General features: G+C 48.6%; 1 protein-coding gene across 1 annotated transcript in view; it reads right to left on the bottom strand.

The window, feature by feature from the left end:
• Myo16 (myosin XVI) overlaps positions 1-15,309 on the bottom strand; it is a 373,810-nt gene that overhangs the window by 100,733 nt on the left and 257,768 nt on the right.

Genomic DNA, 15,309 nt, shown 5'->3' with positions numbered 1-15,309 from the left:
AATGACATCCACTTTAGTAAGCTCTTTTCTCCCTTTAACCCACCACATTTTTAGGGTAGCAAGACCCAGCTGACACCTTCGTGTTGGGTGTGTGGCCTGGGATATTTGAGAAGAAAGCTCTGCTTCTGCAAACCACCTTGTGTATGACACCGGGAAGAAGCAACAGACACGCGGTGGTAAGGGATGGCTGAGCCAGAGTGAAACCAGGGCCACCTGACGGTGGCCACTCTCTCCTCTGACATTGTTAAAGTGCAGCTGAGACCTAGAAGCCGCACCCAGACACTCCCAGAGTAGAAAAGAGACCATTAGGTTAAGGATGGGAGAGCTGGCCTCTGGGGCAGGATCATCAGTCTGTGCCGTCAGGAGGGTCCAGGTGGAGACAGAGCTACCCAAGGAAGTGTGAGAACTCAAACTGTCTTCTTACTCCTGCGGACAATCTCATTGCATTTTGGAGCTTTGTTAATTGCAACCAAGAATGCAATCAATATCATCCAAGTGTCTGAATTTAGTATTAACAAGTCAGAGGGAACGACCTTGCGCTTGGTGCTTTTCTCATTTTAGATTGTTCTCCAAACACTCAAAATTGAATAATTCTGACATTTCAGCAGCAAAGGAAAAAAAAAAAATGTCATCGGAGACAGGGTGCTGAGGACCGTTCTCCTGTGATTTAAAAAGTTGTGCCTTGTGCAGCTTGAGTGTTACCTCTAACAGTGTGTCTTGGATGATGGAAGACTAGATCACATGTTTTCACTGAGTGAAGGACATGTCTTCCTGAGGCAGATTATATACCTATAGCTGTCATGGGTCCAGAGCACAGGAGCCTCAGACAGGAGTACTGTGCATACTCCTGCTCTACGGTTCCCGGGCAGGTCTCCTCTGTCTCCCGAGGACTCTGTACCCAAGCTTTCATGTGCTCTCTATTGGAGGTCAACAGACTATGAACAAGAGACAACTTCCTAACCAGCCTGCTCTCTGCATCTCCCAGGTCTGGGATAGGGGGACTACTGTGACCCTATATCTAGAATTTTAGTCTCAAGTCCCCATTTGGGCTCAATTGATCTATGTCCTGAATAGACTGAAAAACAAGAGGCCCAGAACCCTAGGTGGCCACCTGCATCCCTCCTCCAGGAACAGGGAGAAGGCCAGAGTGGCTGCAAGAAAGGAGGCAGTAAGCCAGGCTCCTGAGAGGAGTTTAAGAGGTGGACACAGCAGATAAGGATAGAGTGACCACTAGGACTTAGTTTGACAGAGCCTGTGAGTAAGGCACACACAAAAGGAGCCATTATATCTGCCTCTTGGTGGAGTGGGGTTTGAGCAAAGACAAAGCCAAGGAACTGGCACATGACCTGGGTGGAGATGGCGGGGGAGAGAACTGGGAAGTCTAGTCAGCTCCTCAGACTCACAGGGAAGCATCGGTAGACTGTGCAACAGAGCAAAAGGGGCATTTAGGCGAGGTGAGGCCAGAGGCACAGACAGTTGTCCATGAATGTCCCTCACCTCCCTCTTGCCAGATGATTATCTGTGGTTGGTTCCTCCATTGCCATGACTTTGTAAGGACGAAGCCGGGTAGAAATGGCCATTTTGGAAACTGAGTCAATTCTGTTACCATTCTCAACCCCCAGGTGTCTCACACTTGAAGATGTGTTGGAGGCTCCATGCATCCCTCCTTTCTTCTACAATCTATCTCTTTACTCTTGGCATCTTTTACTTTTGGGTGTCTACTTCCTACATCACTCATCTATAATAAGAATGGGTTTCAAGGTTTTCGAGAACAGCTCTGGCATGGGTACCATGGATGCTGCTCTTGAGAACAGCTCTCACTTGGGTACCATGGATGCTGTTCCTGAGAACAGCTCTCCCATTGGTACCACGGATGCAGCTCCTAAGAACAACTCTCACTTGAGTACCATGGATGCTGCTTCTGGGAACATCTCTTGTGTGGGTACCATGGATGCTGCTCCTGAGAACATCTCTCACATGGGTACCACAAATGCTGCTCCTGAGAACATCTCTCACATGGGTACCACAGATGCTGCTCCTGAGAACAGGTCTCACATGGGTACCAGGGATGCTGAGCCATCTCCAAGTCCAGGAACCAAGCACAAATCTCTCTTCAACTCTCAGCACCAGGAATATGATAGAAAAAAACCAACAAAATCCAATGTCATTCAGAATCCCAAGTGAAAAAGCCACACCATACTGTGGTCACTTTGAGGTCTCTGTGTTTTAAGACTGACAGGTCAAAGTTAAAGACACAGAGGAAAGCCAGTAACGTGTGAGGTCCCAAGAAGGACCTCCAGAAATGAGGACACAAGAAGTCACTTCTCCCTTTCAGGTCAATGTTCCTTTCAGTTTAAAGGACAACTGTGACATCCTATTTCATAGAATTGTTTTTTTAATTCAAGTTAATATAGAGGTTTTTAAAATAACAACTCTCAAAGGAAATGAGGAGGTAGCTGAATTGTTTTCTTAGGAAAATACAAGCTAAATAAATTAAGCTATCTCTTCTAACCCCCAAGAGTTGCTGTGAATTTGTTTCTGTTTGTTGAATATTGACTTTTCCTCTTACTCTCAAAGAAAGTTCTGTTGTAAAAATGAAAGTTCTGGCTTTTTTTTGGCTCCTGAAACCCCTTAAATTTTTAACTGTCTCAATAAATATTTATTGAGCATCTATTATGAGCAAGCGATCCTGCCAGGAAATGTGTAGATGAGCAGTGCCATGGGGTGGTGGCCATTTTCTTTGCCTATAAAGCATGGCTTTCCTGGACAAAGACTATGTTTCAGGAAAGAAGTCTTTCTTATTCCAGGAGCTTCTAAAATGCATCATTTTATGGTCATTGTAAACTTGGAAATAATGTTTGGGGAACACCAGTATCTGTCTCACCTGCACCCCAAGGAACAGATATGACAGAGGAAGGAGAAGAATTAGAAAGGAAGAAAGGCTGTCCTTGGAACCTTCTGGAAGGCTGGCAGACAGGCACCACAGGGAAGGAGGTTTGGCAAGTGTGCTGGCTAGCTGTATGTCAGTTTGACACAGTGCTACCCGGGAAGAGGGAACCCCCAGCCAGTTCCCTGCAGGCAAGCGTGTGGACCGTCTTTTAAATTAGTGATCGATGTGGGTGGGTTCAGCCCACTCTGGGTGGTGCCACCACTGGGCAGGTGGTCCAGGGGTGCATTAAGCAGTGATCGCCCATGGCCTCTGCATCAGTTCCTACTTTCAGGATCCTACCCTGACATCCTTTGATGGTGGACTACAACACGTAACAGTAACCTGAAATGAAGCCCTTTCTTCCTCAAGCTGCTTTTGGCCATGGCTGCACAGGGAAGGAATACAGCAAGGGGGAGTCTGGACCTCGATCTGCAGCACTGAACACTACAGCAGTATGGACATGTCGCCTTGGAGGACAAGCTGTTGGATCTGGGGAGACCTTTGCTGATGAGGAGAAGGATGCGAATGAAACACAAAAGCCTGAGGGCTGCACAGAGGTGAACACGCACTTGGAGTGCTCTGCTTTGCAAAGGCAAAGGAAATTAACAAAGCTCAGGGCATCCGGCATGCCTGGAAACCCCCAATGCCACATTCTCATTCGTGTACATCTGCATTTTAGAAGTGCTGGAACCCAGTCCCATGAGGATTCCCCCCAGGGTCCACAGCATGGCCACTTCACACACTGCAGGTGCCCCAAAGTGGCTGTCCTGCCCTGGTTTACGAAGGCTGCATTTGGCTCCCTCCACGGACTTGCCTGGATGCTGCCTCTGCTCCTGTGTTCCCGCTCGCAGTAAGCACTGCACAGGTGTGGAGAGTGGTTTTCTGGCTCCTTTCCAGCAGTCACAGGGCTGTGCACAGCTGCCTAGCAACAGACTTGCCATGCGCCATGAAAACATCGAAGAGGAAGATGGAAAGGAGCTTGAAGAGGAAGATGGAAGTGGGGGGTGGAGGTGGCGCTCACTGAGAGTGAGGGCTGGCATCAGTTATTTTCACGTAAGTCAACTTTGAAAACAAAGGTCAAGTTGTAGAAGTGTTGCTTACACGGAGCCCATTGTGTCCTCTCCTTCCCGTTACTCTGGGGAAACTGCCACAGCTGCCACAGTCCAGCTCAGGCTCACTCTGTTTGTGACCACTGCATCCCGCCACCTACACCAGGGCTGCCTCCAGATGAGCCAGTTCTCTTCGTGTCCCTCCGTTCGCTCTGTGCTTCCTGTGGCCTCATTTTGTATGTAGGTGACTCAAGTTCTGTGTCTCCTCCCATCCTGGGGCCTTATATGCCTTCTCATATTTATAGGAAGGTCGCCAGAGATAAAATTCCCACTGCCTCTGAGAATCCTGGAGTGTTTAGGCCTAAATCTGGCCCCGTAGTTTACTTTTACCTTGATTGGATCCACCGGAGTCCTACCCCAACTCACCCCAGAGAGTGCCAGGCTCCATCAAGGAAGAAGGAAGAGGTCTGTGTCAGGAAGACAGGGCGCGGGTGGGGGGTTGGGGAGGTTGGGGGATGAGGGGATGGAGGGGTGGGCGGCTCTTCTCCTTCCACCTCAGAAGCACATGGCATCCTAAGGTAGAAGCACGGATGCATTCTTTTCTTCCTGGGTGTGTCTTCCCATGCACTTCCCGGCTCAGGAGCTTCTCGCAGAGGCCATGGAATGTGTGAACGGGCTCTCCATATGCAGGCCCTGCCTGCCCGTGGTTGGGAATAAGATGCAATTGGGGAATATGGAGCAAGCGAGGAAGAACAAGCTTCTGGCATGCTCACAGCCACAGGCTGTGTGGTGCAGCCCAGGAGAGTGCTGCAGATTAGGCGGCTCTCCACCCTCAGCCTGTGATTTCCTGGAGTCTAAGATAAAGGTCAGGGAGGAAAAAAGATGGACAGAGTGACTGTAGAGTCCAGGAATGCTCTCAGGTAGCTGCAAGACACCTTGGGTCCTTTTGAGGGTCTTCACAGTCTGAGGACACATTTGGAAAGGCGGCATCAAGAGGGGTTCTGACTGAAGCAGCCACTGCATCTAGCTGTGGGTCCTTAACCAATGGCGACCCTGCTTAGCAGGGAGATGGGAGGGGGACAGAACTCACAGCTCTCAGGGATGCAAGGGACAAAGCACAGATGAGGACTGTGGATGCGACAGAGAAGGGACAGGGAAGGGAAGGACCCCGCTCCATGTTATCCCCATCAAATTCCAAGTGAGACATCAAAGCTATTTACTTTCTTCCCTCCCTTGTGGCAGGGCCTGCTCTTATCACTAATATGGCAACCTGGTCATGTGTTACATGAAGCTCAACATCTGTGATGAGGTTTGGCTTCACTTGCACCCTGATGTCAGAAGCCCAGAGGGGTTGGAAGGCATCTGCTGGTTGTCAGAGAGCTTGTGCTGGACCAGAACATCTTTGCAGCTCCCCACAGTGTGCACTGTCACGCTCGTTCCCTCCCTTCTGCAGCTCCCCCACAGTGTGCACTGTCACGCTCCCCGCAGTGTGCACTGTCACACTTGTTCCCTCCCTTCTGCAGGTTCCTTTGCTCAGGTACTGACCAGTGGTCTGTACACAAGTGTACACAAGTGTGAAGACAGTGCACATGACTGGCCACAAGCTACACACATCACCCACCCCCGCCCCATTCTCACCATCATTATGCCCACTGAATCTTTTTCCAAGCCCCCTTGGCAGGACGAGATGCCTGGACGTATAACTTTAAGCCCTATGCTGTGTATTTGTGGACTTCACGGACTCAAACCCAGGGCCTCTTAGCATGCACACATGGAAGCTGAATAGTAAAAAATAATGCTGCTGTATTTCAGATCCAGGCATAGGAAATGCCCCTACACACACAGGGAACAGCTTTAGGCCATCTGCCATCGGTTTCCATGACGACATTCTTAAGCTCTGAGTTGAAGCTAGTCTCGCCCCTTTCTCTTGGTCGTGTGACCCAACAACATTCGGCTTATTCCAGAAATGAACGAAGGACATTCTAGTTCCTCAGAGAATAGAGGCGTCTGAGGCCGAGCCTAAGACCTAAGTTCAATGCTCTAGGCCCATATGGAGTAAGGTATGGCGGCGCACGCCTTTAATCCCAGCACTCAGGAGGCAGAGGTGGGCGGATCTCTGAGCTCGAGGCCAGCCTGGTCTACAAAGTGAGTCCAGGACAGCCAAGGCTACCCAGAGAAACCCTGTCTTGAAAAACAAAGCAAAAAAAAAAAAAAAGAAGAGGCCCAATTCCCACAAGTTGTCCTCTGACCTCACCTTACCTGTACACACACACACACACACACACACACACACACACACACACACACACAATGAATTAATGAATGAATACAATAAAATATGTGAAATGTTCACTGATAAAGGAAACCAAAGAAGGAAGGCAGAAGGGAGGGAGAGAGGAGCGATGAAGATGGTGCACGGTGTGGTGCATCACTAACTTCGTATCTGCAACAGCCTTGGAACATGCAATGTTTGTTTCAGCCAGGTTTGCCCCTTCCCCTGAGGCAGCCACAGGGTGCTTATCCTCCACCCTCTTCCCCTACTGGCCTTCAGCACAGAGAGTGTCTGAAGCAGGCCTCTCTCTAGAGGCTGATGATGGGATGGAGCTGGAAGAACTGCTGCCTCTGCAGCCAGCCGTGCTTTCCGGAGGACTCTGAGCACAGCCAGTGCTGCACACTCAATTTGACGGCTTTATTATTATTATTTTCTTTTTGTCCTCTGTGCATTTTGTGATTTGCTGGCTGAGCCATAGCTGGTGTGTGTCAGGTACAGGAACAGCCTGTCTAGTTGAGCTGAAAAGAACAGATGTTCTCTTGCTTAAGCTCAGATGAGAGGCCTCTCGAAGCTTTGCAGTTTAGATGCAATTACCCCATTCCTAAGGCAATTTGCCCCTTAATCTAATGTTCACCGGGGCCACTCTGACCTGTTTCTGAGCAGGAACAGGAAGCTTGGGCAGGTACATTGATTTCTCAGGGTGTTTGTTCTTCTACCGTCCTCTCCCTCTACAAGTGAGAAGGGATGCTCTTAAAAGAGGTTGAAGAGTTTTGAGAAGTGACTGACAGGTGCCATTGCAGTCAGCTAGGAAGCCATTAGGAAGATGTATATATAAATATACATAATTTATTCATATTATATCTCAATTGTTATCCCATCCCTTGTATCCTCCCATTACTCCATCCCTCCTGCTTTCCCCCTACTCCCCTCCCCTATGACTGTGACTAAGGGGAACCTCTTCCCCCTATATATGCTCATAGGGTCTCAAGTCTCTTCTTGGTAGCCTGCTATCCTTCCTCTGAGTGCCACCAGTCCTCCTCATCCAGGGGACGTGGTCAAACATGGGGCACCATTGTTCTTATGGCTTATAAATACTGGGTAGACAGAAGGGTCTATAGGACAAAAGCCGGGTGACATTTTAACCACCTCAGGAACGTAACCATATCCTTACTCACAGACAGGCACAAATGTCTGGAGGCAAGTCTTTTGTGTCCATGTGTGTAGGTGTACGGCTGGCACATACGCATGTGTATGTGTAACATGTGGTGAAGACCAGAGGACAACCAAAGAGCCATCTGCCTGTTCCCGCCTGACACAGGGTCTCCCACTGGCCTGAGATCTACAAGAGGCTGAGTGGCCCTCAAGGGCCTGGATGCTGCTGCTCTCACTGAGCAATGCTTGGGCCACTGATGCATATCACACCCAGCGTTTAAAATATGGGCCGTGGAGGATCCAACTTGGAACCTCATGCTTGAAGGACAAGTACTTTAAGCTGGCTGAGCTTATGAAATGCACATCTCAAGACAACAACAACAACAGGAAAACCCACCCAGAAATAAAATAAACATGGTTAAAATCGACACTGGCTAGAACCCTGAAAGAATTACTATGTAAAAGGTCTTTGGATGCTCACTAGCATCCCTCTCATCCTTGCCCAGCCTAGCCCTGCCGGTTCTGTCTCCATTTCATTTCTTTGAATAATTACTCCTCAAGATGAACCCTTCTCGGGATCACAAGCTACAGTGAGCAAAACCTAGCCTATCTGGGAGCCTTTTCAGCAGAAAGCTGGGCCTCCAGAGCCCTCTGGGAGATAACGGGTCCTGTGGAGGTTTGAGTTTGAATGCTCTAACTAGGGCCTTTCACAGCCCTTTTGCAGGGAACTTGAGCTGTGGAAAACCAAGGAATACCAAGTAAGCCCTGTCCACAGCAATGCAGGTGACATCTTCCCTGGGCAGGGCCAATAAATTGTTACCAGCAAATAAAAACCTTTGTAAGTTAAGTTTTCATTTGGACTGGCATAAACAACTTAGGTGTTTGCTCTTTACAAAAAAAATATTAAGATGTACTCCTTGTCCATTTCTATGTCAGTTGTGATTCTGTTCGGTTGAAATCACACCTCAACAGGACAGCCTGTAGTAACCGAGACTCTACAAGGGAGGGCAGAGATCTGAGTGGCAGTCAGACAGAAGTCAGGTCGTCATGTCAGAAAACCCACTTCCCTGCGGGCAGCAGGCGCTCTGTCCCATTCACACAACCCCTTGCGAACACACCCCAGGTGTACAGAGGAGAGAGCCTTTCGTAAGTCAAGGTAGTAACAGCATTCCAAGGTCCCCACCACACACTCTGCTCCCATAAAACTTGATGTTTCTGTTACCAATATCTTCTTCCAGATTACCTGCCCCCAACACACACATTCTTAATCTTGCCTTCTTCTCTGTCTCTTGAATTGCTCCCCTCATAGGTGCCATCGCCTACTTCCCCCTACTATAGGTCCATGTTCACATTAGCCAGGTCTCTTGACACTGTCACAAAATTATCTGGCACAAACAACATACAGGACAAAGGTTACTTTCTGATGCCTGGGGTCTGAGGTTCAGTTCAGGGTTGCTTGGTCCCCTAGGCTTTGGCAGAATGTTATGGCAGCAAAAGTGTGTGGTGGGGAAGGCTCTTCACACAGTGGCCACCAGGAAACAATAAGAAGGGGTCCAGGAAGAAATCAGAGCAGGACAAACCCCACAAGGACATTCTCCACTGGTCTACTTCCTGCAGCTTGGCCCCACCTCCGAGCAGCTCCACATCCTTTCAAAATCCTGCCACTGGCTGGGGACCAAGCGTTCTACACACGCACCTTGAGGAAGGCGGTCGCCATCGCTACCACGTCAATGTGTTTCAGCTCTGCCTCTTCATCACCCTCCTTTCCTCGCACCTCGAGCATACCCAAGGCTGAAGCGGCCACGTGTAAACCCAGGACTTAGCTCACGCATGGCAAACATGGTGATTATTTCTCACACTTTTCACGGGTACTCTGAAAGCCCAAGGGGTGCACAAGCCAGATCTCCACAGGGGTCCTCAAAGCCACGGAGTCTCCCATCCCAATCTTCCCATCCATCCTGGCATTGGACTTCACTCTACCTAGAGATTCCTTGGTCTCTCGAGTCTACACCACCAGCCTGGGTCACTGCAGCCCCTTCCCTGCCGGCAGCAGTATTGGTCGTATTTAGGCACAGTGCTCACAATTGATAACACGCATGACAATGATGGCACATCCAACCTTTCAGGCCTTAAGAGACCACCAGGGAAGGAGTTAGAGCAAGAAATAAAAGGCCTTTAAACGGCAGCGATGGAGAGAAATGAAACAGTGTTGCACTTCACTTGGTTTTATTTATGACTGCTCCCATCCTGGGCAATAGCTCCTCCTGTGAATCATGCTGGGAAAGTGTCTGCAGCACCAGGCAAAGGCTTCCTATACTGCAGTCCTGTTTAGCTTGTTGTCAACCTGATGCGAGTTAGAATAATTCGGGAAGGGAGAACCTCAAATGGAGACTGGCCCTCGGGCAAGCCGGAGCACATGGTCTTGATTAATAATGAGTGTGGGTGGGCACAGTGCATTACGTCTGGTCCTAGGGTGTACATGAAAGCCATGACCAACCAAGCCACGGGGGCCAAGCCAGTAAGGAGTGACCCTCTATGCTTCTACTTCAGTTAGAACCTCAGATTCCTGCCTTGTGTTCTTGCCCTGACTTCCTTCAGTGCTGGACTGAGATGTGGAGACGGAAGAGGACAGAATCCCGATCTTCCTTGAGCTGCCTTTGGCCATGGTATTTTATCACGCAAGAGAGACCCGAACTAAAGCATCAGACAACTAAATTTTGTGTGAGAATTACCAAGACACGTCTATTTCAGTGTTCTCTGAAACGCAGGAATTAGTGCCAGCATGCAATTTTGTACAATCTCCCTGGTCACTGGCATTGAATGCCAATGTTGTATAACAAGGGTCTTCATTTTAATATTAGTGTGTGGGCATTGTTGTTAAGGGGACAGGTACTGGGGGTTGTGGCAGGCAATTTTCACTGTGGAGATTGCATAAGAAACATCAGTGACAGATTCGGGAACTGGTCAGGCAGCACCGCACATGCAGGCAACATCAAGTGGACTGCAGGGTTATTTTTTGTTTTTGTTTTTGTTTTTGTTTTTGTTTAGCACATTGCAGGTGAGGCTAATGGAGAAACTGGAGGGGATGCGATGGAGGTGTACGTGTTCAAAAACATGCTACATGTTGTTTGTATGTACGGGGTCCTCAAACAATATTTTGTTTAATAAAATCACAGCTTCCTATTCTATTTACTGATGAATTTCTGACATTCTTTAAGACATTTTAACACATCATGGCTTCCTAGGCTGAAACAATGGCAAGCCACCAGTGAGGGAGCGGAAATGTCATTAAATTCTATTGTAAGCAAAGCAGGTGGCACATGTTGAGCCAAGGCGCTCTGCTAGGGAGGTTGGGTGAGGGGCTCAGAGTTCTGCTCAGAGCTGAGCATAGAAGGAAACAACTCTGACCACTTGGTGACTGAAACTCTCAACCCAGATTTCTCCGAGAATAGACTGACAGTCACCGGCTTCCTGGACAATGTCTAGTCTGCTTAATTTTAACTTAATTAAATCCTGTGCACATTTAAACAAATCTAGTGCTCGCCTCCACTTCCTATCCAAAGCCCATGTCTAGCATTGTCGCTTTATAAAATACCAGCTGCTCTATGCTAATTTTTATACAGACACATAAATCTGTTTAGAAAAAGCTAGTGTATATAATCTGAATAATCAGAGGCGAGAGGTGTATTCTCTACATTCACAAAAATCAACTTAATGCAACTGCTCAAACAAAGCTTCAATGTAAGGAGGACTTCTGTGAGATCAGTGTAGGGAGGACTTCTGTGAGGTCAGTGTAGGGAGGACTTCTGTGACGTCAGTGTAGGGAGGACTTCTGTGAGAAAAATGTAGGAGGAGTTCTGTGAGCTCAGTGTAGGGAGGAGTTCTGTGAGATCAATGTAGGGAGGAGTTCTGTGAGATCAGTGTAGGGAGGACTTCTGTGAGATCAGTGTAGGGAGGAGTTCTGTGAGACCAGTGTAGGGAGGACTTCTGTGAGATCAGTGTAGGGAGGACTTCTGTGAGATCAGTGTAGGGAGGACTTCTGTGAGACCAGTGTAGGGAGGACTTCTGTGAGATCAGTGTAGGGAGGACTTCTGTGAGCTCAGTGTAGGGAGGACTTCTGTGAGCTCAGTGTAGGGAGGACTTCTGTGAGACCAGTGTAGGGAGGACTTCTGTGAGATCAGTGTAGGGAGGACTTCTGTGAGATCAGTGTAGGGAGGACTTCTGTGAGATCAGTGTAGGGAGGACTTCTGTGACATCAGTGTAGGGAGGACTTCTGTGAGATCAGTGTAGGGAGGACTTCTGTGAGACAGTGTAGGGAGGATTCTGTGAGATCAGTGTAGGGAGGACTTTTGTGAGATCAGTGTAGGGAGGACTTCTGTGAGCTCAGTGTAGGAGGACTTCTGTGAGACCAGTATAGGGAGGACTTCTGTGAGCTCAGTTTAGGGAAGACTTCTGTGAGCTCAGTGTAGGGAGGACTTCTGTGACATCAATGTAGGGAGGACTTCTATGAGATCAGTGTAGGGAGGAGTTCTGTGAGACCAGTGTAGGGAGGACTTCTGTGACATCAGTGTAGGGAGGACTTCTGTGAGATCAGTGTAGGGAGGACTTCTGTGAGATCAGTGTAGGGAGGACTTCTGTGAGACCAGTGTAGGGAGGACTTCTGTGAGCTCAGTGTAGGGAAGACTTCTGTGAGCTCAGTGTAGGGAGGACTTCTGTGACATCAGTGTAGGGAGGACTTCTGTGACATCAGTGTAGGGAGGACTTCTGTGAGATCAGTGTAGGGAGGACTTCTGTGAGACCAGTGTAGGGAGGATTTCTGTGAGATCAGTGTAGGGAGGATTTCTGTGAGACCAGTGTAGGGAGGACTTCTGTGAGATCAGTGTAGGGAGGACTTCTGTGAGACCAGTGTAGGGAGGACTTCTGTGAAATTAGGTTACAGACACTCAATTGTAGGCCAGGATCAATGAGCTGGTGACTTGGCCATCCAACAGGAGACAGACATTGTAGGGATGGGGCAGCAGCCATCAGGATTAACCTCTGTATTGATTAATTAATTAACTAATTAATTAATAGTCTCACTATTGTGTCCAATTATCCAGCAATAATAAACGAGATAATGAGGTTCATTTTGGCCCAGAGTTTGAAGCCAGCCATCTCCCCAAGCGGGAAGGCAGCAAGAGCCCACAGTGGCCAGAGTGCACCCATAGTTAGAAAAGAGGGAGAAACGGTGGGACTTATCTGGCTTTCTCTCTTCTCCATTTTGTTTAGTACATGACCATAGACTACATGAGGTGCTACCTACATTCAGGGAGTCCATATGCTCAGTAAACCTACCTGGAGAGGCCCTCGCAGACAGCACCCAAAGGTGTAGCTCCTGGATCAGAACAAAGCAAGCCAGGTTCACACTCTCTATGCCACACAACACACAGCAAATTTCAAGCCATGTCCCTCAGGACAATGGATACAGTCCTAAAGCCAGTGATCTAGAGACAGAAAGCAAGGAAGGTCAGCCCAAACATCGTCTCAGCTTGCATCATGGGAGCATTTCTAGCCTTCCCTCTGGATTTGATCCTAAAAGTATCTCCAAGGTGGAGGGATGGACATGAGAGGCGAGGGTTTGGAGAGAGGGAGGGGAGAGAGAGAGAGAGAGAGAGAGAGAGAGAGAGAGAGAGAGAGAGAGAGAGAATCCACAGTGTGTCACCTCGTGTCCTGGCCGGTACTGATCAGCACATGCATATAATGAGTGTCCCGAGTCCCAGGGATGCTAGAGCAAACAGCTGCCAGGCAAAATCAGGGAAGAGGTAGGGCCATCCTCATCAACTGGGCAACACAGGTCTAGGAGCCTAAGTTCTGGGTAGGGTAGTCATTGGTTTGGTATCAGAAGAATGAAACGGTGCACCCCTCATGACAACTGCTCTGACTTCATTTGACAAAGCCAGTGATGGTATGAGTACCCACAGTCTTGTGTGAAACTGGCAGGGGTGCTGTGAGCACCCAAGTCTCACGTCACACCGCCAGTGATGGTGTGAGCACCCACAATCTCATGTGACAATGCTAGTGATGGTGTGAGCACCCAAAGTCTCATGTGACAATGCCAGTGGTGGTGTGAGCACCTAAAGTCTCATGTGACAATGCCAGTGACAGTGTGAGCACCCACAGTCTCATGTGACGAAGTTGCTGATACCTTGTGCATCCAGAAGCTCATGTTTGAAATTTGATACCACATGTTGGTGCTATTTTGGAAGGTTGTATGACCTTTAGGGGGTGGGGACCTAAATGGAGGAAGTGGGTTATGTCAGGGGTAGTGGTGCTGTCTGAGAACTTGTGACCTATCCCTCTTCCAGACCCCAAAGTCTTCTCTTCTGATTCCAGTAAGAAGTGAGGAGGTGAAAGCCCAGCAGCTAGCTAGCCTTGCTGAGGGCTCGCCACCCCATGTTTCACATCATTCCAGGTGGCTGTGTCCCTGCAACCATGAGCCAAAACAAGTCCTGTCTGCCTTCAGTTGCTTCTTGTCACGGTGATGAGAAAAGTTAGCTGAGGGGAAGTTTCGAGGAAGAGCTCCAGTAAACACCCTTCCTAGTCATGTGCACAGCAAACCCTACAGCACCTAGAAAAGCAGAGGGGTCAGCCTCACGAAGCCCACTCCCAACGCACGACAGCCTATCCCACACACACAGCCCCGGAGAGAGAAGCGAGCCAACGGATCAAAACCGCAGAGATTATCCACTGATGCGGATGGGACACAGGTAAGAAAACTTGTGAGTTAGGAGACACTGTGAGGGTAGAAGCCACATTAAAAGCTTGAAGAATTAATAAAAGATGCGGCTTGAGTTTATGGAGATGCAAACTAAAAACTGAAAGCAGAAAAGCAGCATAGATTGCTTTAGTTCAGAAGTAGTTGGTCTGCTTCAAGACAGTCATGGACACCTGTGAAAGAAAGCACCACAAAGCTAGTGAGAGGACATGGTGAGCTGGACACTGGCTGCATGGGATGTCACCCATGAGATGGTACTTTATAAGAGGAGAGCAGAGAGGAGGAAAGAGAAAAAAGGTAGACAATTATTAATACAATTGCTGTGAATTTGTAAGATCCCAAAACTCAAAGATCTGAAGAGCCAAGCATGGGGAAGCTTGAGAGAGCATCACGCATAGGCATCGCAAGCAAGGTACTCAGAGACAAAATATCTTTAGAGCACACAGGACTGAAAGGCATTCCATATACAGAGGAGCGAAGGCACACAGCACAGCCAGTTTTCTTCTCAGGAAAAAGCAAGAGTAAAGATTAACACCTTAGAAATACTAGAAGGAGGAAAACTGTCAACCTTTGGTGGCTAACTTTGTAAGATTAGCTATTAAAATTGAAGGTGAGATTGAACTACTAGGGCCAGCTGTCCCAGGTGATGCTGGGTACATTCAGGGCCGCCTACGGCAACAATGCTACCAAGTTCTTGTGGGGAGAATGTGTGCAGACAGAATACAGACTGACAAATTTCTGGAGCTTCGGCTTACTTTTTCTGTGACGCGACTGCCCTGACAAACACCCTCTACAACTACATAAACTAAACTAAATGGCAGCACAAGCAACACGAAATGGGCTTCACACACCTGCAGCTTGGAGGTCAGCCTGTGAATTCATTAGGAAACAAAACCGCTGAGTGCTCGCTCCCCTGGCCCTCCTAACTTACCTAGTCTCACCAGGAGCATCCTGTCTCAGAGCTATCCTGTCCTCCAGCCTGCAGGGTGGGATTTTCCCACCCCTCTCTCAGGGTCCTATCTTGCCTGCATCTGTGTGCGTGGTCATGTTTGCAGGTTGATGGGAAAAGGAAAACGTCCTCGCCTAGTATGACCACCATTTCTCCTGGAGAGAAGGTTTGACACCAGGGCAGGGCTTAGCATCTATAGACCTT

This window comes from Acomys russatus, chromosome 27, assembly GCF_903995435.1.
Source record: "Acomys russatus chromosome 27, mAcoRus1.1, whole genome shotgun sequence".
Classification (NCBI taxonomy): domain Eukaryota; kingdom Metazoa; phylum Chordata; class Mammalia; order Rodentia; family Muridae; genus Acomys; species Acomys russatus.
This window is presented reverse-complemented; position numbering and strand designations above follow the sequence as displayed.